Source organism: Somniosus microcephalus, chromosome 11, assembly GCF_052327205.1.
Source record: "Somniosus microcephalus isolate GS21.2 chromosome 11, FLI_Smic_1.0, whole genome shotgun sequence".
Lineage (NCBI taxonomy): Eukaryota > Metazoa > Chordata > Chondrichthyes > Squaliformes > Somniosidae > Somniosus > Somniosus microcephalus.
In genome coordinates this window covers 41,595,364-41,611,379 of record NC_140997.1, presented here as the reverse complement: position 1 = coordinate 41,611,379, position 16,016 = coordinate 41,595,364, and positions in this window count along the sequence as shown.

The window sequence follows — 16,016 nt, the reverse complement described above, 5'->3', positions numbered from 1 at the left end:
CACACACGGCCCAAAAGCCTGGGACTCGATTTAAAATGTTGCCCGGCAGCAGATTCACAGAGGGACACAGAGAGGCCCCAAAGCCTGGCGCTCGATTTAAACCGCCCGGCCCAAAACAGCCCTGGCAAAGCCGGGCTCCCCCAGCTAGTCTTCTTAATATATAAAACAGTATGTCTCTCTGTCTGTCCGGCTATACAATCAAAAGTTATAGAGCATACCTACACATACGTTATATCAAAAGAAAGCTCATCATTAGGGGACTCTTGTAGGCATATTTACTTTTTGGTCGGACAAAAATTGTGCCGACGGTATCCAAAAAACATTCAAAATTCCGCTCATTATCTGCTCATTAGCATCGAGTGACGCGAAGGTTGACCAATCGTACAGTCGAGCGACCCGACGGTCGACCAATCGCTGCGTCATGGGGGCGGGTTCATAGCGCGTGTGGGTGGGCCATCCTAGAGTCGAGTGACAGGACGACTGACCAATCCTACACTTCAGTGACCTGACGGTTGACCAATCGGTGCGTGTGTGGGCGAGCCTTATCATTCTGAAATGAGGTGAGTGGCTGCCATCTTGATTCCAAACTCTTCATTTCTTTTTCCCACTTTCTGCGTGTTTCTTTTCAAATGTACATTTCTAGCAAAAAAAAAGTTGCTTTTAAAACACAAATTGTTTTTTAAAAAAGTTAATTAATTTGTAAATCTTTTCTCTAACCTGTATAATTTTCCTACCTTTCACCGTTTTTCCAGGCCTCAAAACCTGGGCCTCTGTTGCCCAGCCATGCCCGAGCTAGGCACCTCCCGTCGCGCTCAACAAGCGGCCTGCGATCGCCACCATCTTTGTGAAGGCTGGAGGGGGCGGGTTGAGCCGAGCGTCGCCGCCGCCGCCATGTTAGTAAAGGCGGGCGGGGCGGGAGTCAGCACGCGCCTCAACTTTGGCCCGGAGCGCGACGTGAGTCTGGCTGGGCCTCACGCGGTAGGTTGCGCACCGGCCGGCTCTGAGGAGCTGATAAGCGGCGGCGTTTCTCTCTCTGGTCTTGAAGCCTGCTCGAGCGGGGGGCCGGTGCTCGGGAGGGCTGGAGCGCGGGGCTCGGGCGGGCGGGAGCGCAGGGCTCGGGGGGGCTGGAAGGGGGTGAAGGGTTACCCCGGCAACCGGGCCCGGCCCTCACTGCGGCCGCGGGCCACTCGCCCGCTGTCTCTCTCCCCTCTCCCTCCCCCCCCTCCCTTCCCCCCTCCACCCCCCTCCCTCCTCCACCCCTTCCCCCTCCCTCCTCCACCTCCCTCCCTCCCCTCTCTCCCTCCCCCCCTCCCTCCTCCACCCCTCCCTCCTCCCTCCTTCCCCCCTCCACCCCCCTCCCTCCCCTTCACCCCCTTCCCCCCCCACTTCCCCCCCTCCCCCCCTTCCCCCCCCACTTCCCCCCTCCCCTCTCTTCCCCTCCCCTACCCCCTACCCCCACTTCCCCCTACCCCTACCCCCCTACCCCTACACCCCCTTCCCCTCCTTTCCCCTACCCCCCTTTCCCCTACCCTCCCCCCGTCGCTCTCTCTCTTCCCCCCAGTCGCTCTCTCTCTCTCTTCCCCCCAGTCGCTCTCTCTCTCTCTTCCAACAACATGCCCTCAAAAAAGCCTCGGCACCGCCGGGCACTCCAGCTAGTTAGATATAAAGGCCAGAATTCCATTAGCCTTTTTGATTATTTTCTGTACCTGTTCATGACATTTTAATGATTTTGTACCTGGACCCCCAAGTCTCGTTGGACCTCCACTGTTTTTAGCTTTTCACCATTTAGAAAGTACCCTGTTCTATCCTTTTTTGTGTCCAAAGTGGATGACATCACATTTGCTTACATTGAAATCAATTTGTCACAGTTTTGCCCATTCTATCAAGATCCCTTTGTAATTTTATGCTTTCATCTACATTGCCTACAATGCCGCCTATCTTTGTGTCATTGGCAAATTTGGATATATGACTTTCTATGCCATCATCTAAGTCGTTAATAAATATTGTGAATAGTTGAGGCCCCAACACAGATCCCTGTGGGACACCACTAAAGAAACTTGATTGAAGACCCAGCAATACTTCCATTTGCAAAGGCATATAGAAATTGAGAAATATGTACATTTTAAAGAAACTGACTTTCTCAAGATTAATTTCTACTGCAATGATGTGTTACCGAGTACAGTAACTTCAGTAAGCATACACAGTGCTGGTTATAATTGACAAGCCTTCAAGACTCACAACAGGGTGCTTTATTAAATTAGTAAAGTACTGACAATTACATTTTGTCTGTCAATTTAATTTTATTCTGCTAATGTCTTAGTGAAATTTACACAGGCCACAATTTAATGCACTGCACACCAAGGGCAGGATTTTCATTGGGCTGTGGAGGTGGGATTGGAGGCGTGTGGGGGGTTAAAATCTCGAAATCGGGGGGCACAAAACCATCTCGCCCCCAACCCGCCTCCATGCCAGTTTCAAAGGAGGCAGATACCCGACGTGTGCTGGGACCCGCCTCCCCGAGGCGGGAAGGGGATTAGTGCCAATTAACTGCCTAATCCCTATTTTTATTCCTAAAGTGTGGGATTCCCGATGGCTCCAAAACACGGCAAGTTAGCGAGGCAGACCGTCGGGCTGAAGGGTTCGAGATGTCCGGTGTTCAGGTGAGTGATGGGTGCACGAGTGCAGAGGTAAGTGTGTTTGGTGTGTGTAAAGTGTTTAAAGAAGTTTTACTTACCTGTACAGCCTTCCTTCCTTCAGGTCTTGGGAGTCCCTCATCTCACCGGCACAGAAAGCAGAATGGCCGCGAGCTGTCAAAATCTGCAGCATTCAGCTTTCTGTTCTGGAGAGATCTCTAAATCAGCCTGAGAGGAAGGAATTAACTTGGAGTACAGATTGTCAGTGTTTGACAGCTTCAAAGAGCTTTCAAACGCTGATATTTCATCTGTCAAAAGCTCTTGACAGATGAAATGTCAATCTGTGACATCACCTGTTGCCGGGTGGCCCTTAATTGGTCTGCTGAGCCCGCTGGGCGGGCTCAACAAGGTCAATCAAGTGAAAATTGCGTGGGTTGGCCACAACTCGATGGAGACGGGACTACAACCCCGAAAGTTGTAGTCCCGCCTCCTACAGGCCTCCAGTATCAAAATCCAGCCCCAAATGTTCACTCTGGTATCCATGGATACTGCATCCGGCAATAAGAGATCATAACTTGTGCTGCAATACAAGTTTAAAAAACAAGCACATAAGAGATTCCCAACTTAGCTAGTTCACAAGAGTTCATGGGTGACTAAAAACCTACACAAAATCTAAGCTCTACAAAATCTCACACATTGGAATGCCAGATTTAGAAGTGAGCAGACCAAGGGAGATGTGGTATTAGTTTTACAAATTCAGTCAGTATTATATGAGAAATAACAGTGAACTACACCAGTGAATAGATAGTAGTAACTTTGTCATTACAATTGAAGGCATCTTACATACATCTTCTTTCCTGATAGTCTGTGTCGCAACTTTTAGTGATTTGTGTATTGTACTCGAGATCCCTTTGCTTCCCCACCCCACCTAGACTCGCACCCTCCAAATAATGTGACCTCCCTATTTTTCCTACCAAAATGTAATACCTCACATTTATCTGTGTTGAAATTCATTTGCCAATTATATGCCCATTCTGCAAGTTTCTAACTGTCCTCCTGTATTTTGTTGCAGTTCTCCTCACTATTGACTCCAAGTGTGGTCTAACCAAGGTTCGATGCAAGTTTAGCATAACTTCATTACTTTTCAATTCTATCCCTCTAGAAATAAACCCTAGTGACCTGGTTTGCCTTTTTTATGGCCTGATTAACCTGTGTCACTACTTTTAGTGATTTGTGTATTTGTACTAAGAGAGAAGACTCCAAGATCCCTTTGCTCCTCTACCCCACCTAGACTCCCACCCTCCAAGTAATAAGTGAATTCCCTATTCTTCCTACCAAAATGTAATACCTCACATTTATCTGTGTTGAATTTCAGTTGCCAATTATATGCCCATTCTGCAAGTTTATTAATGTCTTCCTGTAATTTGTTGCAGTCCTCCTCAGTATTAACTCTTCCCCCCCCCACCCCCCGCCGGCAATTTGGTGTCATCCGCAAATTTAGAAATTGTGTTTCAAAATTGTGTTTAGAGATTGGATGATTGCTTCGCTGAATACCTCCAGTCAGTTCAAAAGTGTGACCCTGAGCTTCTGGTCATTTGCTATTTTAATCCTCCGTCCCACTCTCACTCTTCCCTCTCTGTCCTCAGCCTCCTACACTGTACTAATGAAGCTCGAGGAGCAATACCTCATCTTCTGTTTGGGCTCTTTATACCTTATCGGACTCAACATTGAGTTCAACAATTTCAGATCATAACCACTGCTCCCATTTTGTTGGACAGCAGGTGCTGGTAATGATTCTGCTATTGCCATTTACACCTCCTCTAAACCCATCTTTTGTTTCTTTACTTGTCCCATTACCACTCCCTTTTGCTTGCACCATCATCCCTTTTGTCATTTAATCACCCTATTACAGACTTTCCCTTTTGCACTTTCCTCCTCCCCTCCCTCTTTCCCTGCCTTTGTATTTGCTTAAAACCTGTTACATCTCTAACTTTTGCCAGTTCTGATGAAAGGTCAACAACCTGAAATGTTAACTCTGTTTCTCTCTCTACAGATGCTTCCTGATCTGAGTATTTCCAGCATTTTCTGTTTTTATATTATATATAGGACCCCGCCCCTGTCCATCTATTTATACCACTAGAAGGTTCAGTGGGCTACGAAGAGTGTAAAAAGATCTGGAGAAGCAATAAAAACACGTCTAATTTGATACACTTTAAACAGGTATTAACCCAAACAAAACAGCTCCTGAACCTGATACTCTGACCTCAAAGGAACATGGATAGTTTTGTCCCCCTATTATAACTTTACAAACCAAATTAAGTAAAATAAAACAGAATTCTCCTCCTGCACTGAATAACTGTTCTTCTTTCTAGTATATACTTTTAGATTTATTAGTTTTTCCAGAGATGTTTTGACCGTAAAAGTATTTTGTGAAAAATAATAGTTAAATGTTGGTTGAAATACATGGATAAATTCTGACTGCATTGCAACTTTTCTATCTAGATGAGGTTTGGGTTGTGGAACAAAGTTTATCTATACATGTACAAAAACAGTGGTTTAACACTCAAGTTGAAGCTTCCAAAATATTACAAATTATACATTTCACAACCACAGAAATCAAAATACGAAAGCGACTATGGGTGCCTTGGTCTGAAACGGGAAATGCCACTAGATTACCAGTTAAATAATGGAGCCACCAGATTATAGTTATGGATTTAGCCTTTTAAACTTATTTTGAAGTAGACATAACATTAAAAAAAACAGGTTTTTCATTTTTAGTCTTCTTCTCATTCATCATTCTTGTTAGTGTCGGCTTCCTGTCCAACACTTGCTAATTCCTATCTACTAGAGCTTTTCTGCAGGACAGCCTTTCTCCATATAACTGGAATTTCACTCCTGTCCTCCCCACAGTACTCCTCCACATTTTTGGAATCTCTTTTCTTACCATAACAGCTTTTCTCCTCGTTCTCTGGCATCATGCTCATGTCCCTTGGAGACCTTCTCCCGCTATTTTTGCATCTTGCGTCTGGTCAATTTTAAGATAGAATTTCATCTATCTCAATTGGGTTACATAGAAACATAGAAGATAGGAGCAGGAGTAGGCCATTCAGCCCCTCGAGCCTGCTCCGCCATTCAACGAGATCATGGCTGATCATCCAAATTCAGTACCCTGTCCCTGCCTTCTCGCCATATCCCTTGATCCCTTTAGCCTTAAGAAATATATCCAACTCCTTCTTGAATATATTTAATGAACTGGCCGCCACTGCCCTCTGTGGTAGAGAATTCCACAGGTTCACCACTCTCTGGGTGAAGAAATTCCTCCTCATCTCAGTCCTAAATGGCTTACCCCGTATCCTTAGGCTGTGACCCCTGGTTCTGGACTCCCTGGCCATCGGGAACATCCTTCCTGCATCTAATCTGTCTAGTCCTGACAGAATTTTATAAGTTTCAATGAGATCCCCTCTCATTCTTCTAAACTCCAGCGAGTACAAGCCCAATCGACCCAATCTCTCCTCGTACGTCATTCCTGCCATCCCAGGTATCAGCCTGGTGAATCTTCGCTGCACCCCCTCCATGGCAAGAACACCCTTCCTCAGATAGGGCGACCAAAACTGCACAAAATACTCAAGGTGTGGTCTCACCAAGGCCTTGTACAACTGCAGCAAGACATCCTTGTTCCTGTACTTGAACCCTCTCGCTACAAAGGCCAACATACCATTTGCCTTCTTAACCGCCTGCTGCACCTGCATGCTTACCTTCAGCGACTGGTGCACAAGGACACCCAGGTCTCGTTGCACTTCCCCTTCTCCCAATCTATTGCCATTCAGATAATAATCTGCCTTCCTGTTTTTACCACCAAAGTGGATAACCTCGCATTTATCCACATTATATTGCATCTGCCATGCTTCCGCCCAATCACCCAATCTGTCCAGGCTTTCCCTTAATTGGCCTGCTAAGCCCGCTGGGCGGGCTTAACAAGGTCAATCAGGGGAAAATAGCGTGGGTTGGCCAGAAGTTGATGGAGACAGGACTGAAACCCGACAAGTGGGAGTCCCGTCTCCAAATCAATTCAAATCAAATCAAATCAAATCAACTTTTATTGTCATTGTTAGTGCACAAGTGCAGTACAACGAAATGAGTAAAGCTCCCCATTGGCTAAATCCAGTCCATATTTGCTGTTCCATGATTTTAGTTTATTTTAATAACTGATGTTAACCAGTTCAGACAGGCTGCCATGATTTTGAGGAACTCTTGCAATATGGTTTTCTGAGCCTGCAAATTTTAGAATCTGGAATCATCTTGTTACTTATTCATTTCTTCAATGATTACTTTAAAAATAGAGGGCTAAAAATTCGGTATCGCCGCGCCAGGTCTTTAGTGCCCGAAATTTTGCGCTCGCCCGGATTCCCATAGCGCCCGCCTGAAATTCAGTTGCGCCGCCCCAAGATGGAGGCGGGCGCTATTGCAGGGTTTGGCCGCCTCGTTTGGGGCGATGAAAGTCAGTTTCAGGCGTCCAGCTGCCGCTGCGGCACCCGATGCGGTGCGGCAGGCTGGGGTACTGCAGGCCTCCTCCTTCTCTTAAGGAGGGGCTGCCTGCAGCCGTGAGATCGCCGCTGGATTCCCCCGGCAAATGAGCCCGGCACCACGGAGAAGTGCCGGGCTCGCGGGAGTCAGACACCAATGCCGCGGGGGGGTGGTGCAGGAGTCCGGGGAGGGAGGTGCGGCCAGGCGGCCGCCGGGAAAGCGGCCGGCCGCCCCTCCACCTTTATGCGCCGGCCTCTCGGAGCTGCAAGGCACCGTTTTTCAAATGCTGTTTGCGGCCGCTACGGGCGAGGCGGCCGCAACTGAATTTGGCCATCGGCACGGAATAGCATTGGAACCGGGGCGCTGCGCACACCGATGACGTCATCGGTGCCGGCGCAGCGCTACCGGCTAACGCCGATGTTAGGGACCAACTGAATTTCGGGCGCTAAAAAACTTCCGGCGCAAACCACTCTATAGCCAATAAGTGGGCGCAAACGCGACTGAATTTCTAGGCTAGAATGTTTTTATGTTTTTCTATCTTGCTGATGTGCCAAGCCAGTGGTAACGCAGCTTAGCATATCGCGATTGTAGATATTGGAATTTGTGAACGCAATGAGACACAGTGGTCCCGACTGTTTTTTTCCCCTCTTGATAACACAAGTACTGAGCTTAACCATATGGTTGGGAAACTGTGGTGTATGTAACCGTTCCACCTTTAAGAGAACTATTTTAAGAGATGCACTACTTTATCTTGGCTGCTGTATACTGTAATACCGGTGGTGACCACACCGGTATATAAGTGCTGTGTAATGATTTATTGGGCAGTTCAGCCTGACCTCCGACTAGTAAAGACCTGTTGAATTTACTCTTGTGGTCTGTGTGCAGTGATTCTTATTAACAATAACTAGAACACACAGATGTAACAGAAACCTCGAGTGTCCCCGAATGCTGTGGAGTTTTAACTCCAGGGCGTGTTTGAATTTTCTTCCCATGTTCCCTACCCGACATCCAGCTTGATTGACATGCTTGGCTGCCTATTGGACACGGAAAGCTACGGCACAAGGCTGCAGCCCAGGAGCAGGTAGGTTTACTGGTGGTGGGGGGGGAAGAGATCTCGCAGGGGAGGGTGAGATAAGGGTGGGTAGACCGTGGTTAGAGGGGGCAGTGATTGCGGGGGGGGGGGGGGGTTGTCGGGGAAGATGACAGATCGGAGGGGGGAATTGGAGGTTTCAGTGATTGTGGAGGGCGATTGAGGATTCAGGTTAAGCTTGTTGGGCCTAGAAGAAACAATCCCACTCTTCCTGGCACACAAGCAGTGCTGTAAAGGTACTTACGTGATGGATCCAGCATTTTGCGCCATTTTTTACCTGCTGGGTTTCCTGAGGCCAGGGAAACTATGCCGACAGCAGTTAAAAATAGGAAACCTTGTTAAAAGGTATGCATCCTCGTTAAAAGGTTTCAACAACCGACCCGCCTCCTGAGAGCGGAATGGTCATCCGCCCCTTGTACCCGCCTGTTAAAACCAGAAGTGGGTGGATTCAAGGTGTGTTGGGTTTGTTTTTGAAATTTTTTACATTTTTCTTTCCACCTGAGCCAAACCCACCTGTTTTTGGAGGTTAAAATTACCCCCTGTGATTCTGGAGGGCTTAAGGTCCTTTGCTGATATTATTTATCAAGTGGATATATTCAATAGCTACTGGTAAAACTAGTAAGTTCCTACGTTACCCATCTTTCACCCAATCCTAGTACAAAGAAACAACATTAAATCCAGTGATAATACTCATGGAAAAATTTACAAAGTGAGCTATTCCAAATCACTGAAGCCTAAAGCAATTATGTAACTTTAAATAGAGCTTAGATTAAATGTTTACACACATGTTTGAAACTAGAACTCTGCGATTGTATATTGTTGCAGTAAGGCACCGGGGGTTTGCGTTCACAAATTCCAAAAATTCGATTAAACCCGAAAATGGGCGTGGGGATCACGAGGCGCGATTGGCCTGCGCCCGCTGAAAGTAGTGCGGGCGACATTCATGCTGTCTGCTAATCAACATTATTGATGAATGTAGCCCAGCGCTGAGAGTGCTGCTGAGTGGCTGAGATCTCAGCAGGGAGCCCAAGTTCATGCGATGCTAGATTTTCTTTTATTCATTCCTATGATGTGGGCGTCACTGGTAAGGCCAGCATTTATTGCCCATCCCTAGTTGCCCTGGAGAAGGTGGTGGTGAGCCACCTTCTTGAACTGCTGCAGTCCGCGTGGTGAAGGTACTCCCACAGTGCTGTTAGGGAGGGAGTTCCAGGATTTTGACCCAGCGACGATAGGATGGTGTGTAACTTGGAAGGAAACTTGCAGGTGATGGTGTTCCCATGTGCCTGCTGCCCTTGTCCTTCTAGGTGGTAGAGGTCACAGGTTTGGGAGGTGCTGCCGAAGAAGCCTTGGCGAGTTGCTGCAGCGCATCTTGTAGATAGTACACACTGCAGCCACAGTACGCCGGTGGTGGAGGGAGTGAATGTTTAAGGTGGTGGGTGGGGTGCCGATCAAGCAGACTGCTTTGTCCTGGATGGTGTCGAGCTTCTTGAGTGTTGTTGGAGCTGCAGTCCATGCAAGTGGAAAGAATTCCATCACACTCCTGACTTGTGCCTTGTAGATGGTGGAAAGGCTTTGGGGAGTCAGGAGGTGAGGCATTATTAGTCCAGTAACATAACCACTATGCTACCGTTCCCTCGTTTAAAGCTAGCCTCCAATTTTAAATGCAGTCTGCATCTCTTAAAGGGGAAGTGTTTTCTGCATTCAGCACCTCATTGAGCTGGTTGTCAAGGCAACTGTCAGGCAGTTATGGTTCAACAGGGCAGAGAAAGGGCACCTAGGTTCTCCAGACTCACAATCAGAAGGCAGTAGGAGCTGATAGCTGAAGCAGTCACTGCCAGCAGTCTTGCCACGAGGAACTGGATCCAGTGCCAAAATAAGTTTAATTACCTCACGAGTAGTCAGTCAGTGAATGCATCTTCAAAAGCCGTCTCCCACCAACTGTACCACTATCCTTACACACTGCTCAATGCACTACACCCCCATCATTCACCTACCAACAATCTCTATCAATCATGACTCATACCTCACATTCATAGCTTCATCTCACCCTCACATACTTAAACATTGCTGCAAGCCTCACACCCACATCTCACACCTTGCACACACTGCCACCTATTCAACCATGACAGGCACATCACCCAAACACATTGCACCACTCTCACTGACACACTTCCCTTTCTCATGTAGTGCATAGTGGCTCACAACCGCAGACAGCAGCAGCTAACTGGTGGGGTACAGGCAAGTCTGCACATCCTGACCCAGTTGGAGGAGACTGCTTGACATTATTGGAGGGGCCGTCACTGAGGCCATGTCAATTGGTGAGGCTGAAACCATTGAAGATGATAGTATGCTCACACCTAATCCTCCTTCTCACGTCCCACTTCCACTTCATACCACAATGTCTTCTCACTTACAAGCTGCTGATGGTGTAAGCATGCACATCTTGCATTCACCTTCCCCTCACCACAACCCTACCCTTGTGCCTTTCTCCTTTCAGATACCCAAGAACTCCAAGCTTCCCAGCCAGTGCAGGAAGAGCAAGAGGAGAATGATGGAGAAGAAGAGACACCGTCACTCGATCTCACACTCACAGGCACCAGCTCAGAAACTGGCACTGTGCGCACTTTAGAGGGTAGTATAGAGGTGGGATATGCATGTGGTGAGTCACCAGGCACGAATGGCTTGCAGCCAGGGCCTGGGGAAAGGGTAGCGCAGGTGACAGCTCCCTGGAGGGTGAGGTACCACACAAGTTCTGTTACAGAGGACTCAGATGAGGACTTCGATGGGGTGGCCTTCAGAAGAAGGGTGATGGGCATGCACAGAGAAATGCTTGGTGCATTGGCAATCCTGCCAGAGAGCCTGCTGTCACTGTCAAGGTGCATGGAGATGTCCAGCTCTAACCTCACACAGGGTTTTGCGCAGAGCTTGGTGTGGTGTATGTAACCGTCCCACCTTTAAGAGAACTATTTTAAGAGTTGCACTACTTTATCTTGGCTGCTGTATACTGTAATACCGGTGGTGACCACACCGGTATATAAGTGCTGTGTAATGATTTATTGGGCAGTTCCGCCCTGACCTTCGACTAGTAAAGACCTGTTAAAGTTTACTCTTGTGGTCTGTGTATTAATTCTCAATATAACACACAGACTTAACAGTGGCGACGAGTACGATCTTACCCTGCGACAGAGATACATCCAAGGCAGTTTAACGGGCGTCGAGAGGAGGCATCCGCCCTCATCATTCTGCTGAGAAAAGACTCGGGTCTGCAGAGCAAAGGAAGAATTCTGACACGAAGCCTTCCATCAGCAACAGGCAGTGATCATCCCTTCTATCACGGTGGTGGTAAGCCGATCAGCGACGAGAAGCAAGTCGGACACGTTGGCTGTGAAGTAGGGGAGGGAAAAACGGAGGATATAAGGGCGGAGAACTCGACCACGGCCGGGGAAAAGAGCCGGACAGAAGTCGGGGCCAGAGGCGCTGAGACTGGGGCAGCGTAGGCACGGGAGCCGCGGTGAAAAGTCGGGGCCAGAGGCGCTGAGACGCACGGGAGCCGCAGTAAATGCAAACGCAGCCGGTGTAAAAGACCGGACTGCAAGCGGGCTGGGAGACGCAACAGCGTCGAGAGAGAGCTCGACCACGACCGGTGAGAAAGGCCGGGCAGCTACCGAGGCCACGAGGCGCAGCGACCGGGTCAGCGTAAGGCGCGGGAGAAAATTAAAAAAAAAAAAAAAAACGCGGAGAACTCAGCCGCAGCCGGGGGGGAAAGGACCGGACTGCAAGAGGGGCTGGGAGGCACGATTTGAAAACCGCTGGGGAGGGCGAACGCAGCAATACGGCAATCGCCATTACAGCCAGCGGGGGAGAAAGGCAAACGCGGGAAGCCGCCATTTTCATAGGCGGGGGAAGAAGACAAGCGCGGGAAACCGCCATTTTGGAAAGAAAAAATAAAAGAAAAATTTCTTTTTGTTTCTCAAGAAGGTTGCGAGGGTGCCGAAGCGTGGTAACATCAACGATTTCGATCCCGATGTTGAAGATTGGGCCATGTATGTAGAACGCATAGAGATATATTGTAAGGCAAATAAAATATCAGATGAAGATAAAGCACTAACCTTACTAAACTCAATGGGTGCGAAGACATACGGGCTATTGAAGCATCTTCTACCACCAGCTAAACCGGCGGATCAGACCTTCGCTAAAATTGTTGCTGTTCTGAAAAATCATTTGAACCCCACACCGCTGATGTTAGCGGAACGATTTAAATTTTATGCGAGAACGCAACTGAAAGAGGAAAGCAACGCGGAGTATTTAATTGAACTGCGTAAGCTAGCGAAATACTGTCAGTTTGGGGAAAGTCTGACAGAGGCACTGAGAGACAAATTCGTGTGTGGATTGTCGAAAGAAGGAACACAAAAGCGGCTGCTTGAAGAGAATGATCTTACACTTGATAAGGCTGTCACTATTGCAGCATCGCACGAAGCCGCAGCGAGAGGCACTGCGGAAATGCAGCTGAAGGCAGCGGTACCCAGTGTAGATCAAATGGCTTTGGGTACAACGAAATGTTATCGTTGTGGAAAGACAACACACGATCAGAACCAATGCTGGTTTAAAAACCAGGAATGTAGAAAATGTTGCAAGCTTGGTCACATAGCTAAAGTATGCCGGTCAGGAAAGAAGACCAGCAACAAAAAGTCACCGCATGAAAAGTGCAGAAAGGCACATAAGGTGGCTGAGAAGAGTTCGGATGAACAGAATTCGGATTCAGACTCCAACAGCAAGGAACTGGGTAGTCTGAGAATTCACAATGTGAGTAAGGAAGCTGACCGACAAACTATCTGGGTTACACTTCAGATAGCAGGAGTCCAAGTGAAGATGGAATTGGACACCGGATCGGCGTTGACGGTCATGAATAAGCAAGATTACAAAAAGTTATTCACACATATTCCCCTACGGGAGACGGAGATAGTATTGCAGACATACACGGGGCAAAAAGTATACCCCATCGGAAAGATAAAAGTCAAGGTGGTACACAAGGGCAAAGAACACCAAGGAATGGACATATATGTACTACCTGAGGGAGGTCCACCGCTTCTGGGACGGGAGTGGATCAGGAAAATAAATATGGACTGGCACTCCCTAAATGCAATAACGGTAGATTCCGGAAAGAAAGATGTCAAACCTGAACGATTGTCCAGAATATTGGATGAAGCTAAAGAGGTTTTCCAACAGGGACTGGGAACACTGAGAGGAATTAAGGCAAAAATCAAGATTGCAGAACATGCAAACCCAAAATTTTTCAAAGCCAGACCGGTACCTTATGCGATACGACCTGCTGTGGAAGCTGAGCTAGAAGGGCTTGAATGTTCAGGAGTACTGTCTAAGGTGGACTGGAGTGAGTGGGCCACGCCCATTGTTCCCGTCATGAAGCGTTCATCGAGTAACAAGCCAGGGGAACCGGGGAAGGTCCGCATCTGTGGAGGCTTCAAGATCACAGTTAATCCGGTGCTTCACACGGTGCAATATCCGCTTCCGTGGATTGAGGATATCTTTGCTTCATTGTCTGGCGGGAAACACTTCACCAAGATAGACCTGGCACAAGCGTACTTACAGATGGAAGTTGAGGAAGAGTCGCGCCAGTATCTCACAATCAACACGCACAGAGGCTTGTATCGATATAATAGACTGGTTTTTGGAGTGGCTTCGGCTCCAGCAATTTGGCAGAGGGCCATGGAGCAGGTATTACAGGGAATTCCAAGCACTCAATGTTACTTGGACGATATCCTGATTACAGGAGATGACGATGAGGAACACCTTGCAAATTTGAAACTGGTGCTCACCAGGTTAAAGGAATATGGCCTTCGAGTTAATCGCCAGAAATGTGAGTTCTTTCAGAAATGGATCTCGTACTGTGGTCATGTCATTGACCAGGAGGGGCTGCACAAGTCACCTGACAAGATCGAAGCTGTTGTGAAGGCTCCCGCTCCGGAAAATGTATCCCAGTTGAGGTCGTTCCTAGGGTTGATTAACTATTACCATAAGTTTCTGCCAAATCTATCCACGGTGCTGCACCCGCTGAACGCTCTTTTGCAGAAAGAAGTACCATGGAAGTGGAGCGAGGACTGTAAGAAGGCCTTTCGCAAAAGCAAGGCATTGATCACCTCAGAGGAAGTGTTGGCTCACTTCAACCCAACGCTACCTATTCGTTTAGCTTGTGATGCTTCTCCTTATGGTATTGGAGCAGTACTCTCACACAAGTTGCCAAATGGCTCGGAAAGGCCAGTCGCATTTGCATCCAGATCATTGACCTCCGCTGAGCGCAACTATGCTCAGATAGATAGGGAGGCTCTCAGCCTAGTGTGGGGAGTAAAGAAGTTTAACCATTACCTGCAGGGCCAGAAGTTTACACTGCTGACAGACCACCAGCCGTTGGTATCCATATTCAACCCTAAAAAGGGCGTTTCCATTATGACAGCGCAAAGGCTACAGAGGTGGTCCCTTTTCCTAGGGGCACACCAATATGACATAGAATACAAAGGATCAAAACAGCATGGGAATGCTGACGGGTTATCGCGCCTACCGTTGCCAACGGGAGAAGAGGCGCCTACAGTGGACCCAGTGGAGATGTTCCACTCAACCATAGTGGAATGTCTACCAGTAACAAATGCTACCATCGAAAAGGAAACGAGAAATGACCTGACTCTCTCACGAGTCTACGATTTAACGGTGAAGGGATGGCCAGCACATGGCGAACCACTGTTGCCAGCATTCTCGCAAAGAAGAGAGCAGCTGTCAGTGTGCCGAGGAACCTTGATGTGTGGATCCAGAGTGGTGATTCCACCCAAACTCCAGCATAAAGTGCTAAAGGAGCTTCACGAGGGGCATCTGGGTGGAGTAAAAATGAAGAACCTAGCCAGAGCGTTTGTGTGGTGGCCAGGTATCGATGGAGACATCGAAGAAATGACCAAGAGCTGTCTAGGATGCCAGAAGGTCCAAAACGCCCCACCACAAGCCCCTCTACATCCATGGGAGTGGCCCTCATCTCCATGGCAAAGGGTACATATCGACTTTGCTGGTCCATTTATGGACTCAATGTTCTTAATCGCGGTGGATGCACACTCCAAGTGGCCGGAGGTAATAAAGATGTCCTCCACCACCACGGAAAAAACCATCACAGTATTAAGGACCATATTTGCCAGGAATGGGCTGCCGGAACAGATCTGTTCTGATAATGGACCGCAATTTGTGTCCGAAGAATTCAGGAAGTTCTTAAAAAACAATGGGGTTAAGCACTACACGTCCGCCCCATACCATCCCGCCACCAATGGCTTAGCTGAAAGGTTTGTCCAGACCTTCAAGAAGGCCATAAAGGCCATGGGTAATGAAGACATAAATCTACAACATAAGGTAGATAACTTCTTGTTGGCGTACAGGAATGCAACACATGCGGTTACAAACCAAACTCCCGCCATGATGTTTTTCAATAGAAGTCTAAGATGCCGGCTGGATTTGATCAAGCCAAACATCAGAAGGGACGTAGAGAACCGGCAATTTCAAGGCATGAATGAAAGGCCAACTAGAACCTTCCAGATAGGTCAACAAGTTTTGGCCCGGGACTACCGTACCGAGAAATGGCAGCCTGGAACTATTTGCACACGACTAGGACCGCTGATGTATACCGTGGACATTGGTGAAAGCATAATAAGGCGCCATGTTGACCAGATCATAGAGTCATCCGAAAAGGGACAACCTACTCCACAACTCTATACGCCTAA